Below are 13,240 nucleotides of genomic sequence, written 5' to 3'. Positions count from 1 at the left end.
AAGGAAAACTAGAAGTCAGAGCTTAAGATCAAGCTTACACTGACAAAGTGGTTTGGAAGAATAATTTTTTACAACTAATGTCCTTTTTGTACCTATAGACAAATTCATGATATCATGTTTTGAAACACTATTTGCAACATGGATCTAGTCCGAGTCACCTAGCTGTAAAGAAATGAATAGCATTAAGATTGAAATCTATTCAACACTATCTAGTCAACATAATTATTTATAGGAAGAACTATGACAACATGTTATTGAGATGTTTTGGAGGACAATGATATTGAGAAAGTATTCATTGATTTACATCATGGTTCAATAGGTCATCATTTGGACATACCACCACACATTAGGTTTTAAAAGTTGGGCACTAATAACCAATGTTATTCTAATATGTGCATGCACATGTACAATAGTGTTGAATATGTCAAAAATGTGCAAGAAGGGATTAAAACGAAAAAAACTAGTGATATCATTGCAACACTTTTGCTATTGATAACCTTTTGAGAAATGGGGATTCGATGTAATGGTAAATATTAATCCTAACTCCTCAAAGAAACACGAGCACATATTGATTCCAATAAATTTCTTCACATTGTAAAAAAAGTTACAATAATAAATTTCAATCACATGACAATGATTCAATTCTTGTAAAAACATATCATCACTAGGCTTTGTGTCCCATCTATACTATTATTTGATATTGTATCATACTTTTCATTAGTAGATGTAACCAGGAAAGGATTTTCCTTATGCTTTTAAGCTAGCTATTATTACTAAGGGAATGTTTTCTTTGAATCAACAAACAAAAACTTGATCAAGATTATCAATCATAATTTAATCTCCAACACATTATGGGTTAATTATGTGTAATGTACTATTTGGCACATCACCATACTTTTTGATATATAAAAAAGAGACAATTTTACCATCTAACATATTTCTACCTTCTTTGCAATCACAATAAGAAAAAAGTGGTAAGTTCTTAGCAACAATACAAAATAAAATTGGGACTTTGTTGAATTTAAAAGAGGACATAAATAAAACCAAACAAAAAAGTGTAGGTCACTAGAAAATTGTTAAGTAATGGTTCAATAAACATGCATTGTGTGACAAAGCATTTTCAAGTTAGTGATATAGAACTAAAGTGGGACAAAGTGAACTCTCCATAAGGGTTTAGATAAGGCCAGGCCTTGAGCATTCTACATGGCTCAAAATATTTTACTTGGAATGTTTTAGACGCTTGATATCTATGAAACCTTGTAGCACACTACCTCTTTTTCCTTATTATGTTTTTCTATGAGAAGTTTTTCCATGTGACCATCAGTTGGAAATCTATGTAATGGATGTATATTAAAATTATTTTGGAACTAGGGTTACTTTCTTAAGGAGCTAGGGTTTCCAACTTACTGTGGGCCTAAAAAACAACACTCTTTCCTGTCATGGGCTTCCAAGGGTATGGAACTACCATCTAACAAGTGTGTCAACACTGAACAACTTTACTATGTATCCATCAGGGAGTCAGGAGCAGGAGAAACATGGAAAAATCCAAAGTGATTAGGGGAAAAGGCACGGAGAAAACCATCTCATAAAACTTTTAAGGGCCTTTCCACATTGAAAGAGCTAACCCTGGGGGTAGATGTAAACTTAGACAGGGTTGAATCTCTAGCCCATCAAGCCCTCGTTGGTAAGTTTGATTACATCACCTTGTCCCATGAGAAGATTTTATCTTTGATAAAGGTGACCTGGAAGCCACTAGTTGGTTACATTGCAATGATGAGAATTTTAGTCCATAAATGGATCCATTTCCATTTTCTAACAAAAATTGATCTTGAGTTTATTCTTAGTAAGGCTTGGGTGTTAGGCAAGGGTTCCTTGTGGCTTCAATGTTAGCATCCGACCTTCTATCCAAGTATTGAGCTACAACCTCGCCAAAACATATGGGTCATGATGCCATGTTTTCCTTTGGAGCTATGGTAAAAATGTGTCTTCATAAACATCAAATTCCCTTGGAAGATTTGTTTCTTGTGGAGGCTTCCCTAATCATTGTTGACAAATGAATGATATGGGTTCTAGTGGAGATGGATGTTTCTGAGGAGCTCCTTAGGACACTAAAAATTAGATGGGAGGAAAAAGTTAAAATCCAGCCTCTGGATTATTTGAACACTCCCTTCAAATTCCTAAACTACATAAAAGTGGGGCACGTGGTGAATTCTTGTAATTCTCCTCCTTAACAAAGGCTTCAATACAAAAAAATTGATCAAGCTTTATATAAATATGGTGCCAATTTTTCTGAGGCGTATGTATTGGACCAACAAGATCTCCAAATTCCCACATCTCCCATCCTAGGTGTGACCCAGCGATTGGGCACAACTTCAAAGGAGGCTTGTATATCTGAGGACGGTGGAAATATTGGACGCCAAAATCCCCCTATCGAGCTACGTTATCATACTAATTCCTCTTTTTTTGTGGATGTATATGTGGATGGACTCTAATTGGTTTAGGGGGATGTAAATGGACTGCTACATGAAACAATGTACATCCATTGAACTTCTTCTGAACATGATACAACATCAATATTGGAGATCGATAGATCGAACCTGGACCTTATTTCTTCCATCATACTGGACGTTTCCTCTTTGGAGGACCTCTAACAAGGAAGAGATGATTTCACCACTAATTTCTTCTCCTCTTTGCCATCTCTTATTCAATATCTTTCTCCAAAGGATTCTTTTATGATCAAACAACTTGAAAACATTACATGCTCTCCTATAACTTTTTCAAAATTTTCAAAACATCTTCCAAACCCTACAATCTCCATCCTCCCAGACCCTGCACCTATTTATGTGGTGTCCAAACTCTGTGTAACCTCATCTTCTAATCGGGTAGAGAGAAAATCTCGTGATCCTTGCCGAAACCCTGCTCTACAGAGGAACGATCATCCCATGACTTCCCTTTTTCATGCCAACATTCACTTTCCCTTCTCACATGAGACCGAACCTCAAAGGAAATATCCCCTACATCCCACCTCTCCTACAACTATAGTCCCTGGTTCTATTTCTGCTCCTGTCCCACCCTAAACATTGTGCCCCAATTTGAACCCTCCCCTACCCCTTCTGATCATATCTTTCCCTCCATTATTCAATCCTATAAGGGTGTTTTAAATATCATCGCCTTGCCTTTATATCTTGATTCCTCTAAAGGAACCTCACTCTCCTTTCCATAATGTAACTATACAAAAAAATAAACACAATGAAAAATTCTTGGCAAGAGAAGGTCCTTCACATCAAGCAATCTAGGGAGGGCTATGTGAATCTCCACTTGTTCACTCTAAAAATGTTGTTAGGGCCCTTAAAGAACATAATCCCTCTTTGACCTCTTCCTAATAATCATCATATATCTCAATATTAAGGGGGATTGTGGGAGCCTCAAATTCATCTTCCGTAAGAGACTAGTGGACATCCATCACCCCTCAATTATCATGCTTTAAGAGACCATGGTCCCAGGGGAAAAGGATAAGGATTCTTTCCACCATCTTTTTCCCGGCTAGTTTTCCTACTCTATGGACTCTGTAGGATTGTTGGGAGAACTTCTCTCCCTTTCAAATCCCAAATTGAGGTCCTTTCAAGATTTCTCCTCTTTCGTTGGAATTATTCATGAAGGTGTTGTAAAGGATTTTTGTATCCAATCAAGTTGGTAAACTGATATGGGCCTTATAGGAGGAGGCCTGATTTATGGGATAAAGTCAAAGTGAGTGGACTTATATTAGAACCCTCTCTCCTATTGGCCGAAGACTTCAATTTTATTATCTTTCTTGGTGAATCTTGGGGGTCCTGCGCCCATTTTTACCCCATGGCCACATTTTTTTTGGAGATTCTTTAGATTAATGACCTCCATGATATCTCTCCTTTTCACCTTGCCCCTACTTGGAGAAATGGAAATACTGGGGGGGTGGTACAAAAAAGTATATTAATAGATTCTTGATGGCTGGTCAGGTGTCAAAAAAGATTGGAAGATTCAAATCATGGATATTTCAAGACAAAATATCATACCACCTTCCTATCCTTCTTGAATTGCACTTTGAGGATCACAAGAACTATTAGCCTTTCTAATTTAATCACACGTGGATGGAAGAGGTCTCTTTCAAATCCCTAATTTCTGAGTTATGGTGGAATAGTTCAACTCTTAGTTGCTCATCAACTATGGACTCCTTAGTTAAGAATTTATACTAACTCAAGAAGGTTATTGTAAAATGGGAAAAAAAAGGAAATTTGATCTCACAAATGCCCTGTATGCCTTGGAGAAAGTATATGATCAACTCTCATAAGATTTTTTTAACACAAACTTCTCAGTGGAGTTATCTAATAGGATGAGCTCTTTAGAAGCTAGAAAAATACATATTTTGAGACTTGAGGAGTCATGGAGGCTGAAGAGCATAGCGACATGGATAAAGTTGGGGGATGGTAATACAAAATTATTTGATAATTATGCCACCCACTTAAGAAACATAAATTCTATTTGGGCCATAAAGGTGGAGGATGGAAAATTTGTTTCAAATCAATCATATTTAAAATAAGCAGTGGTTACCCATTTTTATTCCTTGTTTAGAGATGTTGGTCATAACAATATTGTCCCTCAGCTTTAACTCATCTAGAGATATCCCAGACTTTTCAACTCAAAGGATTCTGATATGATAAGGAGCCCCATCTCCTATGAAGAAATCAAAGGGGTCTTAAAGCATTTCTCAAAAGATAAAAGTTAAGGCTGGAATGGTTAGACAATTAAACTCTTTCTTTCTTTATTTCTTTGATGCCACCTATATAGCCCTAATTCCAAAAAGCTCAAACGCAAATAATTTTCTAGACTATAGGCCTATTCACTTTTTAACTTGGTGTGTAAAAGCATTTCAAAGATGATTGTAAACATAATTAAGAAAAAAATTAACAAAGAAAATGAGCCTCAATCAATTTGGTTTTCTTGCAGAGAGACAAATTCACGATGTAATTGGCATTATGGAAGAGGTTATCCACTCTATTAAGACAAAAAATATGAAGGCTTTAGTTCTAAAAATGGATCTTAATAAGGCTTTTGATAAAGTCAATTGGACCTTCCTTAGACTAGTCCTATTGTATATTAGATTTAACTTGGAGATCACTAATTGGATCATGGGATGCGTAACCTCTGCAAATTCATTAGTTTTAATTAATGGGTCCCCCTCTCGTAACTTTCCCTACTCTAGAGGTATTAGACAGGGGTTTCCTCTCTCCCCTCCTTCTCCTGGAGGAAAAGCAGAAAGGAAACATCAAAGGTATTAATGTCTCCCCTAAATAGTTCATCACCCATGTCCTTTTTTTAGATGATGTTATGTTGATCAGGTCTGGATCGGTTTTGGAATGGAAGTGCTTTCATAGGGTGATAAGCCTATTTTGTCAAGCCTCAGGGATGGAGATAAATGCAAAAAAAATCTCATTTCTTGATAATGGTGTAAGTTTGGACTCCCTCTCCTCCATAAAGGCTTTCTTCCCCTTCAAGGTGGAGGCTCTAGAAAATGGCCTAAAATATTTAGGTTTCTTCCTCAAGCCAAATGGGTATAAAAAAGAAGATTTGTTGTGGCTTACTAGGAAACTTGAAAAGCGTATAAGCTTGTGGTGTTGTAATGGGCTCTCTATGGGGGGGCAGAATGATTTTGGTGAAATTTGTTCTAGAAAACATCCCTATATATTGGATGTCCTTATCAAAGATTCCAAAATCTATTTTGAATATCATAAGACAAAGGATGTTAAATTTTCTTTAGATAGGAAGAAAAAAAAAAGAGAAATTTTGAGGTCTAAAACAGGCCTCCTAAGAAATATTATAAAATAATAGTGGAAATAATAATATAAGATTCAATTACCTCATCAAATTTTCGAGGTAAAAAAGAAACTATTTTTTCAAATCATATTTTCAACTTATCTCCTCATAGTTTTACTCAAATTTTGAGCAAGAGCACTTGTTGGATGGGAAATTTAACTCCCCATACAAGGAGTACCCATGTTGCACACTTTGGATGGACCCTGCTACATGAAAACATGTGATTGTGATCATGTTTTTTCATATATTTATTGTTTTTTGTGTAGCAGGGTCCACTGAAAGTATGCAACATGGGTACTCCTTGGATGAGGAATTAAATTTTGCATCCAACGAGTGCTCCCGCTTGAAATTTGAGTAAAAATGTAGGGAAATAGGTTGAAAATATGAGTTGAAATATTAGTTTTTTATTTTTTTATTATTTTATCATTTTACATTTTTACTCCAAAAATGGTGAATCATCCCCCATGGTTGAAATCATCATCTTTAATCCTATTTGTTCTTATAAAGGTGATTTTGGTTGTACATTTTTGTTTTGAGGCCCAATTTTGTCCTTAAAGTTTCTCTAATGGAAGGACTTTGCCTGACTAGTTGGGAAGCCTTGTCCAAGCCAAAAAAAAATGGTGGGTGGGGATTTAAGAACTTTTTCTGGTTTGGTGAGGAATTGGCCCTAAAACATATATGGAAAGGCTTATTTGATGAAGGGATTTCGAGCCAAGTAATAAAAATGAAATATCTAAAAAAGAAGTTTGTGGTTGATTGGCTAAGATTAGTAGCAGATAAGCCTACCATGAGGTGCTCCATTATCTGGAAACCCCTGATGGACTCTTTTCCTTTTCTTTTTAATTGGATTACTAAGAAAGTTGGGGATGGTGCACAGGTTATCCTTGGAAAGAACCCTTTTATTGGAGGTGCTCGTTGTTATAAATTATCCTTAAATCTAATTCATGTCTTAAATTAAAAAGTCTTTACTCCTTGAATAGTGTCAAAAGAGAGGAGCCTTCCTCAATTGTCCATTGGCTAATTCCTATCAAATTCTATCTAGAGGGATCCTTAGAAAATGAATGGATTTCCTTCACAAAGGAGCTTTATATCAATGGTATCAGACTAATATATCCTTAGAGGGTCAACTACTTTGGAGTTGGAACACTTCTTCCAGAACGGTGAGTGAAAAACTGGCATATGAATCCATATCCCTTTCTTCAATTGATCAGGCATCTTGTTGTTGGTATAACTCTATTTGGAGTTGTAACATCCCCAATAAGTTGGAGTGTTTTTTCTTGTTGTCCATGCATAACAAATTACTTACCTAGGAAAACCTCCAAAAAAGAGGTTTCTTTGGTCCAAACTTTTGTTGCCTCTATAAAATCGAAGAAGAATTGATGAACCACCTTTTTGTCTACTATATTATTGCCAAGGAGATTTGGAAAATGGTTTTATAGGTACTTAATATAAAATAATTGTGACTAGCCTTCCTTGGAGGATTATCTTCTTCACTGGTCAGAGAAGTCAAAATCAATGAACCCTATCCCTATATTTATATCTTGGGGAGTCTCACTCCTCAAAAGAAAATTTATTTTAAAAAATTCTTACATCAACATTCCCCAACATTCTTCCATGATTGTGACTTTTTTCAAGGAATACAACCTGAAGCAAAAAAGAAAAATCCAAAGAAGGATCACATTCCTGAATTTATCTAAAAGTTGTCAAGTTTGTTTCTTCATTTGAGCTAATCAAGAGGAAATATGTGGAGGGGGGGGGGGGGGGGGGGGGGGGGGGGGGGGCATAATTAACCTTTATTTTCATCCTTCCACATGCATTGACATTTTGTGCATGTAAGTCCAACCTTGAAAACTCCACATGGATCCATTAGGTTATGATCTTAAAGAAAGAATATTTGAAAGTGGATCATGGAAATTGCAAAAATAATTTAAATACTATTTAGATTTGGAATGTTCTGAGTGATTAAACCTCTAATAGTTCTAATACTTGGTTTTGGTAATGAAATAGATTACCAAAAGAATCCATCCATATACATTAAATAAACTAGTCGATGGTCAGTCAAAATTCAAGGTCTAAAAATCATACAGGATATTCTTAATACCTAGACATGGAAAAATATTAATAAATGCTAATGGAAGGCAACCAACGTCATGATTCCTACAAAGGACCACTATGCCCCCCATTTAGTAATTTTTAAAGAAACATATTAAAGAAAAGGATTAGAAAATAAAATACAATAAATAAAGGAAAATTTAGATCTCTCCAATGGGGCTATGGATACTTGACATGTTGTGGAGCAAGGTTAATAACATTGTGATGACTCCATTAGGACTATGGATGCTCATATTCAATGGAGGAACACTTAAGAGATGTTATATTCATGCATGGGGAAATATTTCACCCCATATACAATATGTTGTGATTTTGATTTTAGCAATATTCATATTCTAAAAGGAAGTGAACCATTTATTGCAATAATATAACTAATGAGTTACCTAAAGTGATTCATAAGAGAAATTAATGATTCCCTCACAAGGAATTATTTTATAGGGACCCACTTCATATAAACACTCAAATTGCTATTAGAAGCAAGTAAAATCTTCCTAATTCCTAATGCATAGTTTGATTGTAAAATTCACTTTAGTAACTTTTTCATTTACTATTTTAAATTCAACCTTGGCTTGAAAATGTATTTATTTAGTAGTTTATTAATCTCTATTAAGATTTCATTATTTTGGAATTTCTTTGTCACCCAAAATGCCTTCTATTCAATTATCTTAATTTTTATTATTTAAACAAAAATCATTTTTATTATCCATATATTTTACATACCATTTCAACTTTTTTTTTTCTTCTTTCTAAATTCTTATTTATATGCTTTAAATTTTCCAAAATGAGATGGTTTCATTTTTCTTTTCAAATCTTTTAAAATAAGTATTTCTTTCTCAATAATTAAAATCTTACTAATAATAATTCCTTTTGTCTTTTAAACATATATAAGTATGATATATAATTTTTTCAAATCTTCCAACAAATATACAACTATTTATTACTATAAAAATATTTTTATTTTTATAAATTCAATTATCATTTTAATTTTAATTTCAAATCATATATATATATATATATATATATATATATATATATATATATATATATATATTAAAATATTTCAGTTCATATATAAGACCACAAAGGTAGCCTCAAACGAATAGATCGTGAACTTAGCAGCATCATAAGTGTTACATTGAATTTAAAAGGTCGTGCCCACAGGACAAGAGTTTCCATTATTCACTCATTGAAAATTAAATTCCATCCCAATATTACACGCTTTAATGAAACATTACAGAAGTGATAAAAATGAAATATTTAACACTCCCAAAATGTAACCCATTTCCTGTATTTTCCATCACATTAAATGGTGGAGCCTAAAAAAAAACTAACGGACCAACCAACCCCTCACTGCCAAATGAATCTGACTATCATCGACATTTGAATGCCCGGTAGGAGGCATCCCAATCAACATCCATCTTGAAATCATATCATTTCAATGCAAATATGTTATGGAGGAAACCGCTTTTTGTATCCCCAAACATTTCGAACATGAAACCAACATCTTTGCGATTTGTAAGGAGAAGGGGGTATTCAGGTCCTCTGCGCTCACAATCCGATCTTCGTCTGTCCATTAGATTAAATGCCTCCTTCAATGCCCACATTTCACCATTATCAATGTTGGATATGGGCTCATTTATTTCATCAATTTCCTGCATAATGAGCCACAAAATCTGGTGAAACTCTTCAAAATTCACAGAGCCATTGTTGTTGATGTCACCAACAATTATCATGCCCTCCATTTACTCTCTACTTGAGCCGTTGTTATCAGTGTGGGAAACAATTATCATTCCCTCCATTTCCTCTCTGCTCAGCCCCTGCCCCACGCTGAAGCGGCTGCTAGCGAAGAAATATTGGAGATCCAACAAACTGATTTTCCTGTCGCTATCTTTGTCCAACACGCTGAAGGCCTCCTTCACCTTCCATGGTTCCTCCGTCCACAATTTCATTTCTAACAACGACCTCATTCGGTTTCAGCTGCAAGGAAACATAATTGGCGACATCGAATTGAATTCCAGGCAGAGCAATTGATATTACAGTCCAGGTATTAATTGACAGACCGAGAGGCAAAAATTGATTGAAGAGGGCACTATGTTTCACAATTTCATTGTCATCAGGTGAAACAAAGAGACCGATGTTACCCGAGGTAAAGCCTCATTGTTTTCCACATGCAACATGAAAACTCAGTTGCATCCATGGCTTCAAAAACTTAACAGAAATGCGTGCATTAAAAATAAAGGAGTTGGTTATCCACTAGCCATAGAAGAAATACACCAGTAAGACAACCTCTCGGGCATGGGTATTGATGTAGTGTTTTGCACAGTTCAAAACTAAAATTTGAAATTTGAAATAGAAGGGCAGTTAAAACTGACATTTGAAATTTGAAATAGAGTTACGTGTCGCGCCTGGGAAATATCTGCCAACATTTTAATTGAGTCGTCCTAGTACCTGTCAATTAAGGTTTAATTGAGTTAGTGACGGTAAGTCATGTTCGTTGTCAAACCTTAGGAATGATGGATTCATGCAAACCAACGTCGCAGGGAAGAGTTAGGAAAACACAGCGTCCAAGAAATCAAGATAACTCATAATATTTTCCATGGGAGTAGTTTACCTAGGCGGAGGAATGGCCCGGTTTCCATCGCTCGCCCGGAAAATTGTCCGGCTCCAGCCGTCGGCAATCCCTCCACTCTCCACCACCTTCCCGTAGCTCTGCCAGCCTCCCGTAGCTCCACCACCCTCCGTCCACCTCTCCTCCCTCCACATTCATTTCCTTACATGCTGGCAATCTTGACATTTTTTTACCGATCGGATCGGAGCTGTAATTGCTGCCACATAGAGTTAATGCCATTTCCAATTCGAAATGGAAGAATTGCGAAACCGCGGGCTACTCCCCCAAACCAGGTGACTCGCTTGTAGAGAACCAGGAACATGAATACAGGAGCCACCAACACGAAGTGTATTAGAGAAGAGCAGAGTCCGTCTGAGGATTCCTGCAGAGAAAACAGGTACGCTTAGTGGAATTTGAGACAGGGATGGGATTTGACAAACCTCAAGAAGCCAATGTAGGTAATGAGAATATGCTAGAGTTTTGCTTGCTTTCAAAGGAGTATTCGATGTCATTAAAGGATCCATGGAGTTGGGAGGATAGTGCGGGTTTTGGAGTCCGAAGCATAGCGGCTATCAGGAAGAAATCTTATATATTGGATTATCTTCATGATTTTGCAATAGTTAAAAGTATTGAAGAAGAAGTTGTAGAGCAGCAGGTGGAGGAGGAGGATTGTTTAATAGGCTCCCTTTTTGAAGCCACCGATGATCTGCTCTGGAGGCCTCAGAGTCCTTTGCTGAGTACAGAGGTTCTGTTTTCTCTGGATTCCATGGGCAGCCATGATTGTACTACCTTGTTGCAGGATGAGAGCATTGCTCAGGGTGCTTCTTCTTGCTTCAGAATTTGGGAGCAAGATGATGATCACAAACAAGACAAAAATCATGCTGGTAGCATTAGCTCTGAGAATGAGAGTAGGGTCTCGGAATGGATTCTGGGGGCTCCCTCGAATCAATCTTAGTTTTCTGAAACTGTTGAATTTGAAAGCTATATACCTTCACTGTAATTGGGTATTTTCATTTCATCACAGCTATGATTTCTGGTAGCTAGTATTTAATCAAAACATTAGCCTTTGTTTTTATGAAATGTGGGCATTTTGCTACTCAGGGAATGGAAAAAAAATTGACCGTGTTTCATGTGGTCAGTATAAAACTCTGTTTTCATGTTTTTGTAATCATGGTGGCCAATGGCATGAAACAAAACACTTAAATTCATCAAATTAAACATTTGTTGTAACTATTTCTCTCATTTGTATATCAGAGCATTAAATCTTGGGCCTTTTAATGGTCTCTGTGGCCATTTTTTTTCTGGGTCTTTGGGATATATTTCAATATTTTGAAGAGGAGGTGGTGGTTATATCAGGGAAAGATGTTGTATTTTTGGGGTGCAATATTCGCTCCTAGAGATAGTTTAATGAATCGATTAGAACTCGAAAACAGATCGGTTTCACAACAGGGAGACATGAATCTTTAATCAAAACATTGGTTTCACAACCAAGATTTAGAATCTTCTGATCATGAAATTGAGAGTTTTTGTGATACAATCAATGTTTGTCTAGGCATGAACCAGAATCTTCAAATCATGAAAGTGCAAGCAATTTTTGTGATTTTATTGAACATGACAGCAAAACAATAATGCTCAATCATGAATCTAGTTGGATCAAACGCAGAAAACAGAAATGAAGAAAATAAAGAGAGAAATCTGATCTTCAATCATGAATGACTAATTACATTGAATTTAAAATAAAAATTGTTGATAAATAAATTAGAAGTTGAAACTTCCTCTACATGGATGTCAATCTTTAATCAAAGAGAGCTATGATCTTCAACCATGATAGGTTGCATTTGAAAAATATTCTAGTAAATGGATTAATACTTCAACTATGAATGGCTGCACTGGGAAAATTTCTCATAAATGATTTAGAATTTGAAACCTCCTTGGAAGAATTAATAGTGAAACTGATTGTTTCATGGTATGCAGAAATTTAGGAAGGAAGCCTCACCATGAATTCATGAAAGGTATATATTTGGCTTTATCTAATGCAGCATAGCAATAATAAAGTTAGCTGATCAAATTCACGAGAAAGATAGATATTGAAGAAGGGAAAAAGTGGGAAATTATAATTTTTTTTTACTAATTGCATTGAATGTAGGAAATGATAAAGAAGATGTACAAACCATTCAAGGCAAGCAACACAAACTAAATTAAAGAAGAGAATGATATGGTCATGCCAAGCAAAGAAAACATAATGCAAATTTTGAATTTAATCTCAAACATATAGATAATAATGATAAACTAAAAATGTGACATTGTTGCCCTCAACTCTAACCAGCTTAGATCCATCTAACACTAGATCTACCATGTCCTGAGAGGGATCAAATCCCTCGAGGTGCAATCCTTTCCTCAAGTTCCACACTCCAAAAGAAGATTTGCACCTTGAGGGATTCAATCCCTCTCCACGCATGATAGATCTGGTGTTAGATGAATCTTTTCTAATGATTTTGTGTACACTTGGTTGAGGCACTTACCTCCCCAGCTAGTCTTTATGTCAAATGAAAAGATATTGCTATCAATGTAATACTTTTTCTTATTAATGGAAATCATTTTCAGAAACTTACAAAAAAAAAAACGAATAATGTGAAACAACCAAGCCCATTTGTAAGAAAAAAATAAATAAAT

At 35.6% G+C, this 13,240-nt stretch overlaps 1 pseudogene; it reads left to right on the top strand.

Annotated features, from left to right (window-relative positions):
• Window positions 1-10,887: 10,887 nt before the first annotated feature.
• LOC149150621 (uncharacterized) lies at window positions 10,888-11,567 on the top strand (annotated as a pseudogene).
• Window positions 11,568-13,240: the final 1,673 nt, after the last annotated feature.

The sequence above is a fragment of the Pinus tabuliformis genome, chromosome 9 (assembly GCF_031772625.1).
Source record: "Pinus tabuliformis cultivar Carrire ecotype Pingquan chromosome 9, CPIR1, whole genome shotgun sequence".
NCBI lineage: Eukaryota > Viridiplantae > Streptophyta > Pinopsida > Pinales > Pinaceae > Pinus > Pinus tabuliformis.
Note: the sequence above shows the minus strand (reverse complement) of the source record. Positions and strands in the feature narration are given on the sequence as shown.